At 38.5% G+C, this 16,250-nt stretch overlaps 1 long non-coding RNA gene across 1 annotated transcript; it reads right to left on the bottom strand.

The window, feature by feature from the left end:
- Window positions 1-1,614: 1,614 nt before the first annotated feature.
- Window positions 1,615-5,684, bottom strand: LOC142082505 (uncharacterized). The gene is made up of 3 exons (XR_012673713.1): window positions 5,279-5,684; window positions 3,913-4,091; window positions 1,615-1,632 (listed from the first exon to the last, which is right to left on the bottom strand). It is a non-coding gene; the product is annotated as an uncharacterized LOC142082505 (long non-coding RNA).
- Between the last annotated feature and the right edge of the window lie 10,566 nt (window positions 5,685-16,250).

Below are 16,250 nucleotides of genomic sequence, written 5' to 3' on the forward strand. Positions count from 1 at the left end.
ATCTCTGTACTTCACTCACTCAGACTTTAAGTAACGAGAAATTTTCTTTGGCTAATGTTAACTTGGTGGTGTGCAAGTAACAGATAATTCATGTTTAACAGTGTTAACAGAAGTGTATTAAACTATGCTGTGAGAGAAGCAGTACTAGAAAATTATTTATGAAGGAGTTAATAACTGAATGTATGCATTAATACTCTGTAGATATGTATTGTAATAGAAACAAAATAAAGTACAGAAATTATGCTTACAGCAGGGCTGAGAATCTCAGCTCTCTCTTTCCAAGACTATACCCTAAGCAACAGCAAGAAGAGTTTTGCTCTCACATCCTGCCCACTATTCTTAAGCACTTTGCTGCACTGTAATCCAATTTTAAAAGAAGGACTCACAGTAGTTTCCTTAGTGGTGGTAAAGGACTCTGGCAATGTGGACTTGAGTCTTCTCATATTGATAAAGGAATTGAATCCCTGAGTGCTCTGAAATGTGATCTGTTACAGCAGAGGTGGGCACTTGCCCTCTTCTCTGATTATGTTTTAAAAGAGAAGGATCCTGAGTTGGATTCTTAATTGTTCCTGGATGAATGAAGGCATCTTCCTGCAGCACTATGTCAAATGTCTAAGCTACAGAGAGGCTCAGTATTGCAGGGTTGCAGGCAGCCATTGCTGTTGCAGAATGAACGTTTCCTATGAGATGGCAGCACACAGTTCAGCATGCAGGCTCTGCAGGTTGCCACTCCAACTTGCTTTCATCTCAGTCGTCATTGCACAGACGTCTTCTGCATAGTTCTGGTGTTTTCTCCAGCGATCAGATGCCTAAAACTCTTAGCTGTTTCAGTTGTTTATTGGGTCTGTCCTGAGAGGGCTAATGGTCTCGGGTCAAAGAACTTTAGCATTATAGTTATGGAACATCTCTTGAGTAAAAGCATGTGTATGTATGTGTGAGAGAGAGTGTGGGAAGAAAAGGAGGTGTGTACAGAAGCTAGTCTTCCCTGTAATATAAACCATGCCAAATCCACTTACATGTAGAGAGACATAAGTGCAATCTTAAAATCTGTGTGTTGGGTGGCAAAGCCAATTACATGACTTCATTTCTGATGTAATTTGATGACTATGGGCAGTGAACACAAGCCACCTAGCTACAACCTTTTAAGCTTTCTGCAGCTTATATAAGAACTTAACAGGACAGTGAATTACAGTAGCTGACTGTATACAAAGTACAGCAAAACTTTGGAAAGGGGAAACTTTTTTATTTTAATAAAAGCATAGGAAACAGCTTGAACCTTAATTCAAACGTGAGCAGAACATTCCTAAGGTAAATATTTTTACCCTGTTATCATGTTGGCTGTCTAGCATTAGTCCTCTGAGTAGGGTCTGTAAGGCGGTAGTGATCCAGAGTGCTGCACACGTTGCCCGAGGAACACAAGAGGCACACTTTGAGAAGCAATACAGGAGTACAACTTACTATCAGTGTCTATTAATTCATGTGTCACAGAAAGGGAAGTGCACTGCCGTAGTTAGCCCCTTTGCCCCTGAGAGCCTGTTCATCATTCCTGCCTGTAACACACAATTTGCCTGTCATGTCTGACGTAACCCAATGAAGATGAAACCTGCATCAGTCCCCATTCTTCATGAGAATCTGTGAAAAAAAAATTTGGGGGTTATTGATCTATCATAGTAGATTCTCCTGCTTATTCTTACAGCAGTTTATTGCTAGGCTTCCTATAGGGGCTTGATTCAGTTTCCCACCATGTGTAGGGAACTTGGCATGTCTTACCGTCTCCTAATACTCTAGAAGGCACATATCTGCTATATGTCCCATGTCATACCTAGCAGCCATATACAGCTGAATTTGAAGCTTGGGAACTTAGTTTGAGGGATAAGTCACTGTTAGAAATTTTAAAAAAAAAGTTACACAGAAAAATAGTACTCAGGTAGTAAATGTGCCCTATTGGTGTTTTAAAGAAAGCCAAAGCACTGCTCTAGTTGGGACGTTGCTGGAGGCTGTGGGTACCTTAGACCTATTCTGAGAATAGCAGCCTCTTCTGAGGGTTCAGAGGGGATATTTCCTGCTTTTAAGATTGTGTTAGTGACTGGATCATCCATAGTCTGAGTCTGAATGAGAGTAAATATCACAAGACAACTCATTATGAGTGTGAGGATATAAGATCTACTAGTTCTAGAACTTTTCTTTTATATATTTTCACCTGGAATCCAATTTCCTTCCAAGTGCATTTTGACAAAAAATCAAGTAAAAATGAACCATTTTAGCGGACACACAAAATGGGTCAGTCAACATTCTCAACCAACATAAACATTAGGTTTCAAAGTAAGTATGTTAAAACTATATTTACTTACATTAAAATGTATTAGCTATACTCCTGCTTGACCAGAAAGATGGAGGTATTCAGTTATATCCATTAGCAAGGTAAAATAAGAGAAACATTTTAGATTAAATTTCCTTCTTTCTATTTTAAATGATAATTAAAATTTGTAATTTAAATCAGTCTTGTCTGAGCTGCATTCAGTAAAACACTGGTTAGTAGAATGAGCATGGTGTGGAGTGTAATTCCTGCTCTGCTCCTCTATGGCCCAGAGCAATACAGACCCAGTGCTGACCTCTGAAGACCAGAGTGAGCACACATGAGGAGCATCCTTTCCAGGGGGTTTCTGTCACATTTTATTCTTCTGAATAACTAAGTGTACCTGAAAATTTGAAACAGCAACTTTCAGGCCATCAAGAGGTATGTAGGCTTGTTAAACTTTGTTTTTATTATTCTATTCCACTTATACAATTGAGGAAAACAAATCAGGCACAAAACCCCAATTTTGAATAGGTTAAATTTAAGAATGTTGCAGCCATCAGAAAAATGAAATGCTTTACTCTCTAAACATTCCTACAAAACATCTGGGAAGTCTTAGCTTAAAAATAGTGCAGCAGGCACAATGGAAAATCCTTGAGAGTGATGACAGCTCTGATTTCACATGTATTTATAATCCTGCACTTCGTTTATTTTCTTGGGATTTCTGAATTTGACAGAGACAGATATCTGAAAATAACTGACATGCTAGCTGTCAGCCTCTCCTTAAAATGTGTGGTCAATAGATCAAGGGAGCTAAAACACAAGGGGCTCAATGTTATTCTCCATTACAAAACGCAGAGAGGATGAAGCATTTTATAGTTCCTGAGTGAAATGCTCATATGTGAAAAAATAAATAGCTGACAGTCTCTCACTTCAGCAACTTGTATATGGGGCTGAATTCAAACTACTACCTGCAGTCTGTGAATGAAGACTATGCCACTGTAAAACAAACATGGAAGCACGAAAATGAGAGCTGTATGAGACGTTTGCTACAGGAGGCAAACTTTCATCTGGTTTAGGGGTTAGTTTTTCACCAGGCCTGTGAAAGATCCTTCCTCAATAAATGGGATCATTTTATGGAATAACTTCGAGGGAATTTACTTCGATATACAGATCAATCTCCTCTGTTCCTGTAGGCGTTATAGGGAATCCATAGTTTTGGCAGGTAGGAGAAACAGGAGAGACCTAAATGAAACTAAAAATGCTTTGAGAGAGAAATTTTGCATTGTGCATGTCTGCAGCTTCTAGTATAAAAAGGACAGTTTCTTCAAATTAAACAGCATTTGGTGCCCTAGTACAGACAGCTGGGACAATGAGTTAATGTAAAAGGCCAACATGCTACTTTTCATTCAAAAGACAAAGATAATAAGATGAATTTTGAAGTTCTCCAAATATGAGGTGGAATATAGCAGTGATCTCTGCTTGCTGTCCAAAATACTGAGACTTCCTGTGTGGTGTCAGTAGTTATGCCAAGGTAAGCAGGAAGAGGAAGGAACTACTTCCCTCCACTTCCCATACCTGCTAGGCGCTGCAGAAATTTTTGAGAGGGAACCTACCAGTAAGTCGCTGTGGATCAGACTAGGCAAAATTTCTTCCACGTGTGACAACCATCTTGCTTGTTAACCACCGAGATTCAAGAAGTCTGCTCCGTTCAGTTATCTCAGTTGTGGGTGATGGTGTTGTGTAACGAGTACTGAAGAAGTCAGCAACAAATGGCAACTAGCTCCGTGAAAACCTGCAAAAGAAGGATCCTGGCAGCTCGTTCCTCAGGGGGATAAGTCCTGCTTGCTCAGTAGACTAATTCTGAGGAAAATTCAGCAGGGATATCCCTGGAGCTTCTCCTCAGCCTCGCTTGGAAAAAGAACCATAAGTGTGCGTGTACGTGTGTACATGTATGAGGAGCAGAAAAAGAGACCAGTAGACTACAACGTGTATGACAGCAGCAATGATTTTGAGTCACCTTATAGGAAATACCTTGTTGCAAAGGTCTACTGGTTTACTTATTTTGTAAGTAAATAGAAGCCGTCTTGCAAGTAGATCATTAAATGTAATACAGTTTCTAATTTAATGGTTATTATTTTTCCCAATCATAATTTTCTGTTCATACCAATCTGCTACTTCGCATCATTCACAGCTCTCAGCCATATACAGTAGTGTAGACGTGAAAATGAATGTGTGTGACACATGATGCAAAAACTGCTATTTGCAATCATGTGATACTTGAAAAGTTTCTAAATATATGGAGGATTCTGCACTATTAAAAATAGTAACAATCAAATTCTGCAAGTAGAACCTAACCTGCAATGTAGGATGCAAAGCAGTGCTGGTAACACTGAGTCATATGAGTGCTTCCTAGTGAATTCTTTTTTTAAATTAACTTTAAGAGGTCTGTTTAGAAGATGGAAAGAATCACACATTGATTTGTTCTGACATAACACAGCGTTACCATGAGGTACAGGGCAAATAAGAGAGGTTTTTTCAATTTACAACTTGGACTTTCCTGTTGGCAATATTAGTCTGCAAAAATCCAAAATTTTAGAACTTCAGGCCGTATGTGTTTTAAATGCTGTAACAAGCCATTTTATGATCACATGACACTGACATCACTGGAAAAATATTTAACTCTTCAGACATTTTGCACATTACTCCGAAAGAATAATTTCATACTATTCTCCAGTACTTGTTGCCAAGAACACTTATTACCAAAGACAGTTAATTTTTTTACAGCATATAGAAGCCAGCCTCTTTATGCCCAGACTTGGAGCCAAGCTTTCTGTCCCATAGAGCTAGAAGTTTTAATTTCATGTTAAACAGAATTACTTCAAAGGCTAACAGGCTGCAGAAAGAGAAGGGGCAAATTTTGTACTACTAAGATACTATACTTCATTGCTTTTTGTTCTTCATACTTGATGGTACTCTTACCTTTTACAATTCAGTTCCTGAGGGGCAGTAGCTAATGCAAATCCACTGATGTTAATGGCTGGTATTTCCTCCAGGGCAGGATTGCACGTGCTGGCAATATGTCAACCGCTGCAGATAACTCTTTGTTACTGATGATTAATGTAACTTACGTGAAGAGTTGCAAGGTTTCAGTTCTTCCTTGCATTACCTTAGCTCAATTGTACATTTGCCTAGTGGCCTGCATTCACTTGAACCTCAGGGTGCTGAGACTTTGCTGCCACCATGAATATGGTCTATTTTCTTGGCTAATTATTTCTCTGTTGCCTGTATCTGTATTTGCTGTCACTTCAGAAATCTTGAGGTGCCTATATTTGAATGTGTGAGGACAAGAAAATGACTGCAAATGAGAATATGGAGTTGAGAAGGATTGGAGAAGGGTTCCAGATATTTAGACAACTTACTAGGGAGAACTGGGCTGACAAAATGCTTCTTAATTTTGTAGTTTCAGCAAAGTTGTTTACAGGTGGCTTTCTGAATTTTCTCCCCCACTTCCACTTTGCTTCTTAAATCACTGTTGTTTGTCATACAGTGCATCTATTGCTGCTGTGGCACTTTTTAAAATTAGAAGACTGGATTCACTCTGGGATTCTTGCTAGCAATGGCATTGACAGCGTATTTCAGAAATGTAAGATACAGCAACCAGAGTAAAGAGATTGACAGGTGTGAAGATTTAGAGCATTCTATAGGGAATATAGGCTCTAAGAGAGATGGAGGAACTGAAAGAAGGATCAAGATCATAAAATCACAGTAGAAGCAAAATTCATCTTTTTTTCAGCAGTCAATAACCAGTCAATGACAATTCCATTGACATCTTGGGTGTTGATTTTCTGTGGGGAAGATCTGTATATGATGCCACCTTCAGGGGAGACTTGCATTCCCTGCAAGGGAGAAAGGAAAATACATTAACAGCCTGTCTCTCAGTACTTCATCTCTGCACTTGAAAACAGAATTACAGTTGAATTTGAACTCACTGGCCTGGGATCAGGTCAAATGAGTCCTAAACACTCATTCAGGCAGCTGTGCTTGAATCCAGATGTCTATAGACTACGTGTCTGGTGTATAAAGTCAGAGATGTGAGGCTCAAGCATTTCTTAAGCAAGCATTGTTTCCTGGTCAAGCATCTGTACAGTGCCCACAGCATGGCAGTGCACATTCTGGTAGACCATGTGGAATCGTATGGTGTCCATCAAGTATTTTTTTTAGACAGACAACCCATAATAACTACTGCCCATTTTTTTAATAAAAAAATTTGTCCATTAGATTAATTATTGTTCCTATGATGATTTCTACTAAGAATAAATAAAATTGGCATACATGGCCAGATTCATATATAAATAACTTCTACAAAACAAAGCAATTCTATATGATTTGCATAAGTTTTGTATCATGTTTGATTTCAGAGATACATGATTTCAGTTTAAGCACCTTCCTTTCTTTTTTAAATGTGGAGTGCCACAAATGCAGCTGTACAGTATTGCTGACCCACAGATCCCAAGATTTCAAGGCTCACTTCAGCCTTCTGATGACAAAGGGATGGGATTCTGGTAAATAGACCTTCTAAAACTTCTAAACTTGGTTCTTGCATATAATACACCTGGGAACTTTAAAAATCCTGGCTGTGGGGCTACCTATGATCAGGCTGGTTAGGAGCCTGACTTCTGTGCATTCCCATGTCCAAGAGAATCCACATGTATGTCTGTCATGAAGTGGCACACTCTGGGAGCGCAGCTTTCTAGGCAAGCAGAAATTTAATGGTTTTCTATCAGCGATTTAACAGAACTGAACCATTCCAAAACTATTTCAAAATCAAAACATTCTAACAAAAATAGATTGTAGGTCTTTTTTCCAAACAATTCTAATAGGAGCAAACAATGCAAATCTCAAAACTCAGGAGAGGAGCTAATAGGGAAAGGACGTGTACCTGTGGCGTAACATCTAATCGGTTGCTGCAGAGTATGAGGAGAAATGGAGATACAGTAGCCACCAACTGTAATTACCTGGCCATCTAACTGGCACTGTTTATTAGAACTTTCCAAAGCCAGCGCGTAAGAGAAAGTAGTTAGGAAAAACATATATACACACACATACATATATATATCTCTTTTCCCCTCTTTCGTAACACTGTGTAGAACTTTTATCATTCAGCAAAGTATACGTGATCTAGTAGGCATGTTGTTTGTTGGATACAAATTTGGTACAATGCACAGTGATCCTAAAGCATTAAATGTATTTCTCCTTTAAACCTTTGGTCTCCGTAAAGAGATGGAAGCATCTCTCCTATATACACTGCTTCGTCCCCAGTCCTTCCTTCTGAAAGCGCTTATGTGACAGGCAGTAATTCAGGAAAGGTCATGAAATGAGAGGGATCAGTACTCCCTGATAAGTCAGGTCGCCTAGATGAGGAGTCTCTCCTAAAGCGGAGGTCTGGGTTTTTTGGTACCATTTTATAAAGTGTACATTGGAAAAGGATTTTGTCAGTACTGACAATTTTGTCAGGGAACAGTGGGCTTGAGGGTTTTACACTTTAAGCCAGGGGAAACAGAAGCACTGTCAATACAGAGCTGACCTTTATAGAGCTCCTCTGTGGTCCAAGGGAAGCTTTCTGTTATGTTTAGTTGCAAATGAACATCCTACACATTTTATATACCCTCTTCCTCTCCTGTGGGTAGGTGCAGTCATTATTTGTACCTTTTCCCTCCTCCGTGTTTACAAGCGAATGTCTGAAGGTAGAAAAGGTAGGCAGAACGGACAGCTTTTAGACAAGTTCACTAGATGGTCAGACTTCAGGCAAAAGAGGCCAGTCTTTCCTAGGATCCATCTGAACCGATGGACAGGCTTTGGCACTTCAGAAATTCACAATGCCTTTTTGGGGCTCTCCCTCTGAATTGCCTCTTTCCATTGGCTGTAGAAGGAGCTGTGGTTCGCCACTTGTGTAGTGAATTTGCGTGAATAATTTTTTGGTGCACATAGAGGTGCATGAAGATATTCATCTCTTACTCCAGTAAAAATGTTCATAAGATATTATTAGAAGGGACAGAAAACATAATTGTTATTGGAAATACTCTTCAAAGTCTGAGAAGAAAACGTCTGTTACACAATAATTTGGGAGCAGTCTTTGAAAGAAAAAGGATGCATAATAAAAGATGTTTCTTGTGCTGGTTAGCAATAGACTTGGAAGGCAGAAAACTCTGTGCCAGCATTTCTTACTGCAAAGGTCTGCTATGACCTGATAAAGAAATGTTCAGAAGAAAAGATAAGGATGTGTGCACTGAAAAAAAGCCGTAATGTAACATTCTTGCAAGCATTATGCTGTCTTGCGGAATAGAGATGTCTATCCAAATGCTTGTTATTCCTGTTTGTTTGGTTTTAGTGCCATTTGGCAATCTTATCCATGTAGAGACTGTAAACATTTGTGGGGGTTTTTGTTAATATTTGGTGAGACAGCAACTTATCACTCCTGAAAGTCTAACTGTTATGTTTTTCATGTGTGGAGGTTCATGGCTGAGGAACATCCAGGAAAAGCCTACTAATAATGAGTTGTAGTACAGTGCATGAGTCCATGGAAACACAAATATTCCATGTTGTACTATTGTATACTTTGAGAGAAATTGTCTCAGCAGAAAAAGAGGGTGAGATTTTTGACAGCGGGATGATGGTTTGCCAAGCAAACTCCTTTTGCTTGACAAATTTATTTCCTTTTTATTCGAATTATCAATAGTTAACTCAGCACCATCTGTGGTATACAGATAAAGTATCGGATAAAGTACATACCTGTGTCAGACCACCTGGAACATTGACCAACAATTTTGAGAGGCACTTGGGAAGCAGCTATGGAAGGCATAATACTGTTTCTTTAAATGATCCTAAATAACTAGGTATATGACTAATCATTACACTTTACAGGCTGGCGATGTTTTTGCTTTGAATATGTATTTTTATGGTGCACTGAATATTTAGGAATATATTATGATCAGTGACTAGTGTAAAAGAAAATGGTTGTCTTTTGTGATCAACAGGCATTTCGCTTCCGTGCATCCAGGCTTTTCCATCTGTGAAAGGATAAATTTTCCATGCTTACAAAGAGCTTTGGGATCTACACGAAGTCTCTCCGTAGGTGTGACATATGCGAGTATCCTCATCACAACTAGAGTATTTCAGTAAATGCGCAGTTCAGAACTTGTTTTTACGTATGAATAGAACTTGTCGTCTAGCTGTTGGCTTCGTAATTTTTGTGCTCCCTGCCCACTTCACTTGGTAGTAAGTAAATTCTTTTCAGGACATCCAAAGCTCCTGGCGTTACACAGCCTATGTGGCAGCTAAGCCCTTGTAACAGCTGTTGTAGGAAGCGGTCTGATTTGGCCAATAAGCAGCTCGGGAAATGATAAGTGCAGCAGGGTCAGGCTTTTGAGGTCTGCTGCCTCAGGGGGTAACGACCACAGCTTCTTTGCTGTGGGGACAGTGACCTGGGGATTTTTCAGGTTTGTTTTCTGTCGGTTTTGCCCTTTGCCAGATACAAAACGGAAAAATGAAGATGTGTAAGACAATACCTGTGTTCATTTTGTTGTTTACAGGTGAGTGAATGTTTCTTTATATTTGTTTTCTCAGCTATTACTTTCTCTTCAATACTTTTAATTACTTTTTGAAGATATTCCTAAGTATGTTCTAAATGTTAATTCATATGACTTGATCTGTAAGTCATTGTACAATCATTGAAGGTGTTTTCTCTATGCATTATTATATTGTACTGTATGAATGATTACTTTAGTTACATCTCTATCAGTAAGATACAACTCACTTAAAAAGTGTACAATTATTTTGCCATACAAATATCTGTAGCACCCCTAATAATAAAACTTTAAGAATAAGTCGGATTGTTGTATTTGAAAGAAATCCCCTGCAGGTACAGAAAGACACATATGCCAGTAAAAGGTAAGACTTCTTGCAACATTAGCCATCTTAGATTCATTAATGAATGAAAAAGATAAATGTTAATATCAATAATGATCGATATTCTAACAATCAATAGTAGAACTAGAGGAACAACAACACATATAGCTCATCCCTTTTTTTTTGTCAGCACTGCTAGTTACAGGTACAGCCACAGTATCTCAGTGATGCTGCAAAGAAGGCAAAAAATGGAATGATTTCATGCCATTTAACAATAAGCACCAGGTCTTCCTAATTGTCCCACAAAGCTTTTGTAAATTTACTGACTAGAAGGGGCGGTATCTCACTCTGCAAGTTTCATGAACTTCTTCCCAACTGCACCGTTTGCATTATTAGGACTGGCAGGACCCCAGCCCCTTGAACCATTCCTGTCTAATGAAAATGTTTATGTTTAATACTCAGAATTTGTGACTGGATATGATATAACAGAGACCCCTTACATCATTTGTGTCTGGTATTAGACAATAATGAAAGGATTTTATATTTAGCAGTTAGAATTTGTGACTGACTGTAACGGTTTCATACATTTTCACTAGAACATTGTTTCCTTATGAAAAAGAAAAAAATAGGTATAGGTTGGTGCGAGGACATAAGGCACTTCCTTCTTTACACCTCTGTCCCACTAAAAGCAGCAACAGAGGGAGAATTTAAGAAGGTTCTAAGAGGTGGAGGGGGTTGGCTAATGGACCTTCTTATCATGAATGTACATGTGCTCTCAAGAGCACAAGCCTGGCTGAGAATTTATGCCATCCCTTTTCAAAGGAGTTCATGGAGATATGTATATCATCAGGCCCACTCTGTAGAGCTGTGCTCTGCTTGGCAGAGTCCTATAAAAGCTTCACAGTGACAAAGCAAGTTTTTCTCCTAACCACTGAACAACTTAAACCTATTGCTAACGACTGTGGCATGTTCTCAGAGAGAGAGGCAGCATCTGCCTGTAAGTACTCTTCTTTTTTATTGCAACCTCATGGGTGCATCCGTTTGCTCCCTTCCAGAGAAGCTGTGGATGTTATGCTTGGAGATGATGCTAATAATTCTAGGCAGAACTTTATAGATAAGGAGATCTTGGGGGACACCAGAATTATGCAAAATGTTTGATGGTGTTAAATTTTTAGCTTGTACGTCCCAGAATCTCATGTGGCACAGCTTTGTCCCCTCTGCTGTTTCGGAGCCAATTATTTCCCATGTGGAACCTGCTGGAACTTCAGTGGCTAAACTTGCTTCCATAGAAGAGGTTTTGTTTTGTTTTTCATGTCACAACTGAGACTGTGTAAGAAAGCGTCTGTTTAATGCTCCAATAACTTAACAAAGGGTATAGTTTTCCTCTCTTCCTGTCATTCAGAAAAAAATCAGGGAAAGTATCTTTCACCCCTTTCCAAATCTTCTTTTTCATTAATTTGCAGTTGAAGTTGAGGGGGAATGTGAAAGAAAGGATGTTTTCATTTGTTAACTAAAGCAAGCTAATGAGTGTCATCATCTGTATTAACGCGATTGCTTCCCATTTGAGAAGCATATAGGGCAAAAGGAAAAGTGAGAATAAGGATGAATATCAACAAACATCCCAGGTGAATTTAGCTGCTGTATCCTATGGAGCCCCATCAAAGCAAATGAAAATGGTTTTGCTAATTTTCACAGAGTGCCCAAATCTAGTAAGACCTATAGCTCTACTACTATTCCTGTATGGATTTCATTTTCTTACTCCAGAGCAAGGAAACAATATCTGAGAAGAATATCTAGGAAAATATTCTTTTTTTAAGCTGAGTAAATGAGTGTCTTGTTTTTTCAAAACTTTTTCTGAGAAATGTCTTAACAATTTCAACTGAAATATTCATACAGAAAAGTCAGATGGAGGGAAACATTCCAAATGTAAAATGGCAGGCAAGATTTTCCAAGTTACAATCATTTGAAAGCAGGATTTTATAATGGAAATTATCAAACAACCTTAATAATAACTGGTATGACATGCTCCAGCAATAATTTTTTTTTTTTTTTTTTAATTTTAGGATATCTTTGTAACAATACGGATGTTGCTACAGACACCACAACATCATCACATAGTTTCTCACCTGCTTCCAAAGTCATGGAAGCTCCTGAATCAGAAACACCACCACATGGGAGCGATCACGTTCCAGGTCTGTGTTGCTTCCTCCAAATCCTGGGTCAGTCCTTCCCTCAGTGGGCACACCCAAGTCTTGTGAATTCACTGTTCCATTTTTCCCCTGTTGTTTTACAACCAATGATTCTTTTTATCCAAAAGCCTTAAAAAAAAATTGCAAACACAAACCAATTTAGCAGCAATATAACCTTGTGACTGATTTAAACAGGTTTCCCCTATTTCTACAGAGGTGGAAGCTGAAGCACAAAGAATATTTCAGACATCTCAAATACCAGCACCTAAATAATTATCTGTCAAGAAGCGGAAAATACATCACTTAGTAAAATGACAGGCACTTTTCATGATTAGTGCTAAAGGAAGAAAACTGATGAGGAAGCTAACAGCAGAAAAAGGCCCCACAGACCTGCTAAGTGTCTTGATTCTTTCTGTGACACCCCTCTGTGCAGGATCAGCAGCACCTGCCTCTGTGTGTGTCTCAAGTGACACCCTGCTCCTGCGGATCTTTCTTTAAGAGGCTTTACGAAGTGACTGCTTTCACAAGCCCCATCTTTGCTCTTACGATCCCAGCTACGAGCTGCATGAAACTTTATAGGTACAGGCCAGGGCTTCAGAACGCTAATGCTTTCTTAATTCCTACATTTGTGAGGCATTGTGTGGTGGTGGTCTCTGAAGCAGCTGCTAGGGCAATGTTGCTAGCTGAAGAGTCAGGAATTTTACCTGCCCTCTTTCTTCCTCATGTCTTCTCTGTGCTTCTTATGCCGAGACACTACTCAAGGCTCAGTGGTGAAGATGGAAGAAAGGCAAAAAGAAGGAGGAAACTTTTGGCGGCAACAGTCTTACCTGCTTGCTTCCTCATTTAGCATGGCAGGATCTGAGGAAAGCTGCTGTTCTGACTTGGACTTAGTTATGCTAATTACAAATATATGTAAATGCACAGCTCTCTAAATATATGAGAGAGCTCTGGCACACAAAGCCTTACCTGCCAAACAGACAAAGCACGTGTGAAGGAGGGTAAACAGAAATCAGCATACAAGCATAGTGAATGTAGGTACAGAGTAGTTAATCGCTGCCATCTATTATTTTGGCAGGAAATAATGAGTTAGTTTCCTTCTAACACCTGACTGTGAATTCATTGCTTTGTAATCACAAAAAAAAAGGTAGAGAAAACAGCTTTACCTTCATTACACATAGTTGTACAGTTTTCTCATGTTTCTAATTTTCATTCTTTTCCTTTTAACAGAAAAACATCTGTCAGCTCTATTAGGTAGGTTGACAACTTCAATATATATACTTCTGCTTAAATAATTTTTTTCTTTACCCAGGTTTTGAACTTTTAACTTCTTTTACTGCAATTGGTTATAGAAAACAAAAGCTATGTATGGACTTGCCTACATTAGCCTGAAAAACTCTGTTTTTATAAAAGAGTATTAAAGACACTCCTTAATTGCAAATCATGGTATTTCTCTGGCGATCTGAGTAATGAGAATATCACTCTACTAGGCTAAACCATAGTAATTTACTTTCTTATTACCATAATTAGTATTTGGGGCTTTTTCTTTCAGTAAAATCTGTAGCACGAATAATAATGTGAGCAGCAGTAACTGTTGGTATATTAAGACTGGAGATGAATATAGCACATACTTTGCACTGCCAAAAAATCATTGACTGTAATGAGCTGTAATATGCTTGGCTCATTTCTGTACAAATCCAGACTTGAATGAGATTTTTGTTTGTAGGAAAAATAAAGACCGAGATTTTAGTGTCACATATAACCATTTTATGCTGCATAATTATCCACCACAAACGTAGGTATTAATTTTTTCCTTTTCTTAATGGTTTAGAGTCATGGGTACCTTTCTTTTTGCTCTTCTAGTGGCAGGAATCAGCATTTCCTTTGTGTTCCTTTTTATTCTTGCAATTATTGGTGTTTGGTATGCACGGAAAAAATCAAAGGTAAGTCCAAGTTTTTACCTTTGAATATTTCTTTATGTATGTATATTTATCTGTGTATATTATAGAATATGAAGTGTCAGCTTCCCAATTTTTTCACTTTTCACTCAGATTTCTGGTGTTCATTTGCACTGTAGTTGCTTTTCCACTGGGATTTTTTTGCCACTTAAAATTAGTCATCTTGTAGTTAAGGCTTAATTTACCTCAGCTGACCTCCCTTCCTGGGTAGTACCTGCTCACATTTCAGTGGGAATGGTTCCTGGTTTGCAGTTTTATTCTCCCTTTAATGACAGTTTTTGTCATTAAAGGTCCTGCATCAGAGATGACAATTGAACAGTTCAAGTGAGTTTTATCTGTCTGAGTTACTTTGGATGCTATAATTATTTTGCAACCACAGTCTTATCTGTGATAAGTTAATATTGCTAAAAATTAAAATATTAGGCAACTTCTCTAATAATAAGTGCAGTAACACTTAGTATAGATTCAGGTATGCAAAAATAGTCTACTGTATTAATGAAACACGTTAATATAAGGAAAAATATCAGCAGAACTAATACTAATATTATATTGACATTATTGATTTTGTATTTGTACAGCTCAGATGCATACTGCAGTGATAATAACATATTTGTATTTCTTGCACAGGGAAGTTCGGCTGAAATTAATTCTGTCCCCTCTGGTGAACCTGGAGTGTCCTTAAAAAAAATTTCAACACATGAGAACCGATGCGAGTGGCCTTTTGAAAGAGCATTACAATGACAGCAGGAGAGCCATTGCATGACCCTTTGGTTTGTGCACCTGTATGTCAGAACCGTGCATACCATGGGACTTCGAGTCAGTAATTTTCCCTTTTTCAGTGAGCGTTTCAAATCCCTCCAAAATAATTTGGAATGTCAGTTAACAAGGAAATCCTGTTACCAAAAGACTCTCAGTCAATGCTATTAAGTAAAGCGTTAAAATTGGGGGAAACATTAAAACCAGGGAGGTTCTTAAATGTCACCTGACATGGCATGTGTTGCCTGTAGCGTAACAAGAGAAAGATCAAACTGCTGCAGAGCCTCAAGCCTTACAATCTCTTTCCTCATCAATACCGTAACTAAATCCAGTTCTGAGAACAGTGTGATACTAGGGACTCTGGGAAACTTAATCACTGGTGTTTATGGCCTTTGCTGTGTATTTGATCTGTAAATATTGCAATGAGGTGTATTTCCATCCTACTCTTATTTCAGTAATATTTTTCATGTTTTTCTTATGTCCTGTTCAGGAGGAAAGAAGAAAGGAAAGTCCTCTCAATTGTAGCTATTTAAACCGCACTCTCAAAAGAGCTGTATCTTCAAAAAAGTAAAATTCTTGAAATTAAATTACAGAAAATGGCACACTTAGGCTATGTCTGTTCTAATAATTAAACCTGCATGGGAACATTGCTACTGTTGAGACTAGCTGGAATAGCCCTTGTTTATGTTTGTATACGTGTGAACTACCTATTGGAAATGGCTCCTGGAAGGCTCTAGCTTCCAAAATTTGGCTCAGGCCAAAACCAGCTTACCAGCATAAACAGTACTATCCCAGTACCTGGGAGTTTCGTAGGCATTGTTAAATTTGCTAGTCTAGATATACAGTGTTATTGTTTAAAGCTATTTTTAAATGACATATTTGATGTACCTGTTCACTCATTTATTGACAGTTACTAGCAGTGATGAATCAAAGCTGGCCACTGCAAGCTTTCATCTACTCACGGTGCTCCCTTTTTCCACTGCATTGTAGCTGTCTAAAAAGCCAGTTGCTTGAATATAAGGCTTGTTACTAAAAGTTTATTATGGTGCCTTAGACTGGAGCGTGAATTTGCAGAGTTGAACTGTGTTGCACTCTCTCACTAGGTAGACGCTCTCATAGAACAGAGTAACAGAGTAGTCTCACAGC

Source organism: Calonectris borealis, chromosome 4 (assembly GCF_964195595.1).
Source record: "Calonectris borealis chromosome 4, bCalBor7.hap1.2, whole genome shotgun sequence".
NCBI classification, from domain to species: domain Eukaryota; kingdom Metazoa; phylum Chordata; class Aves; order Procellariiformes; family Procellariidae; genus Calonectris; species Calonectris borealis.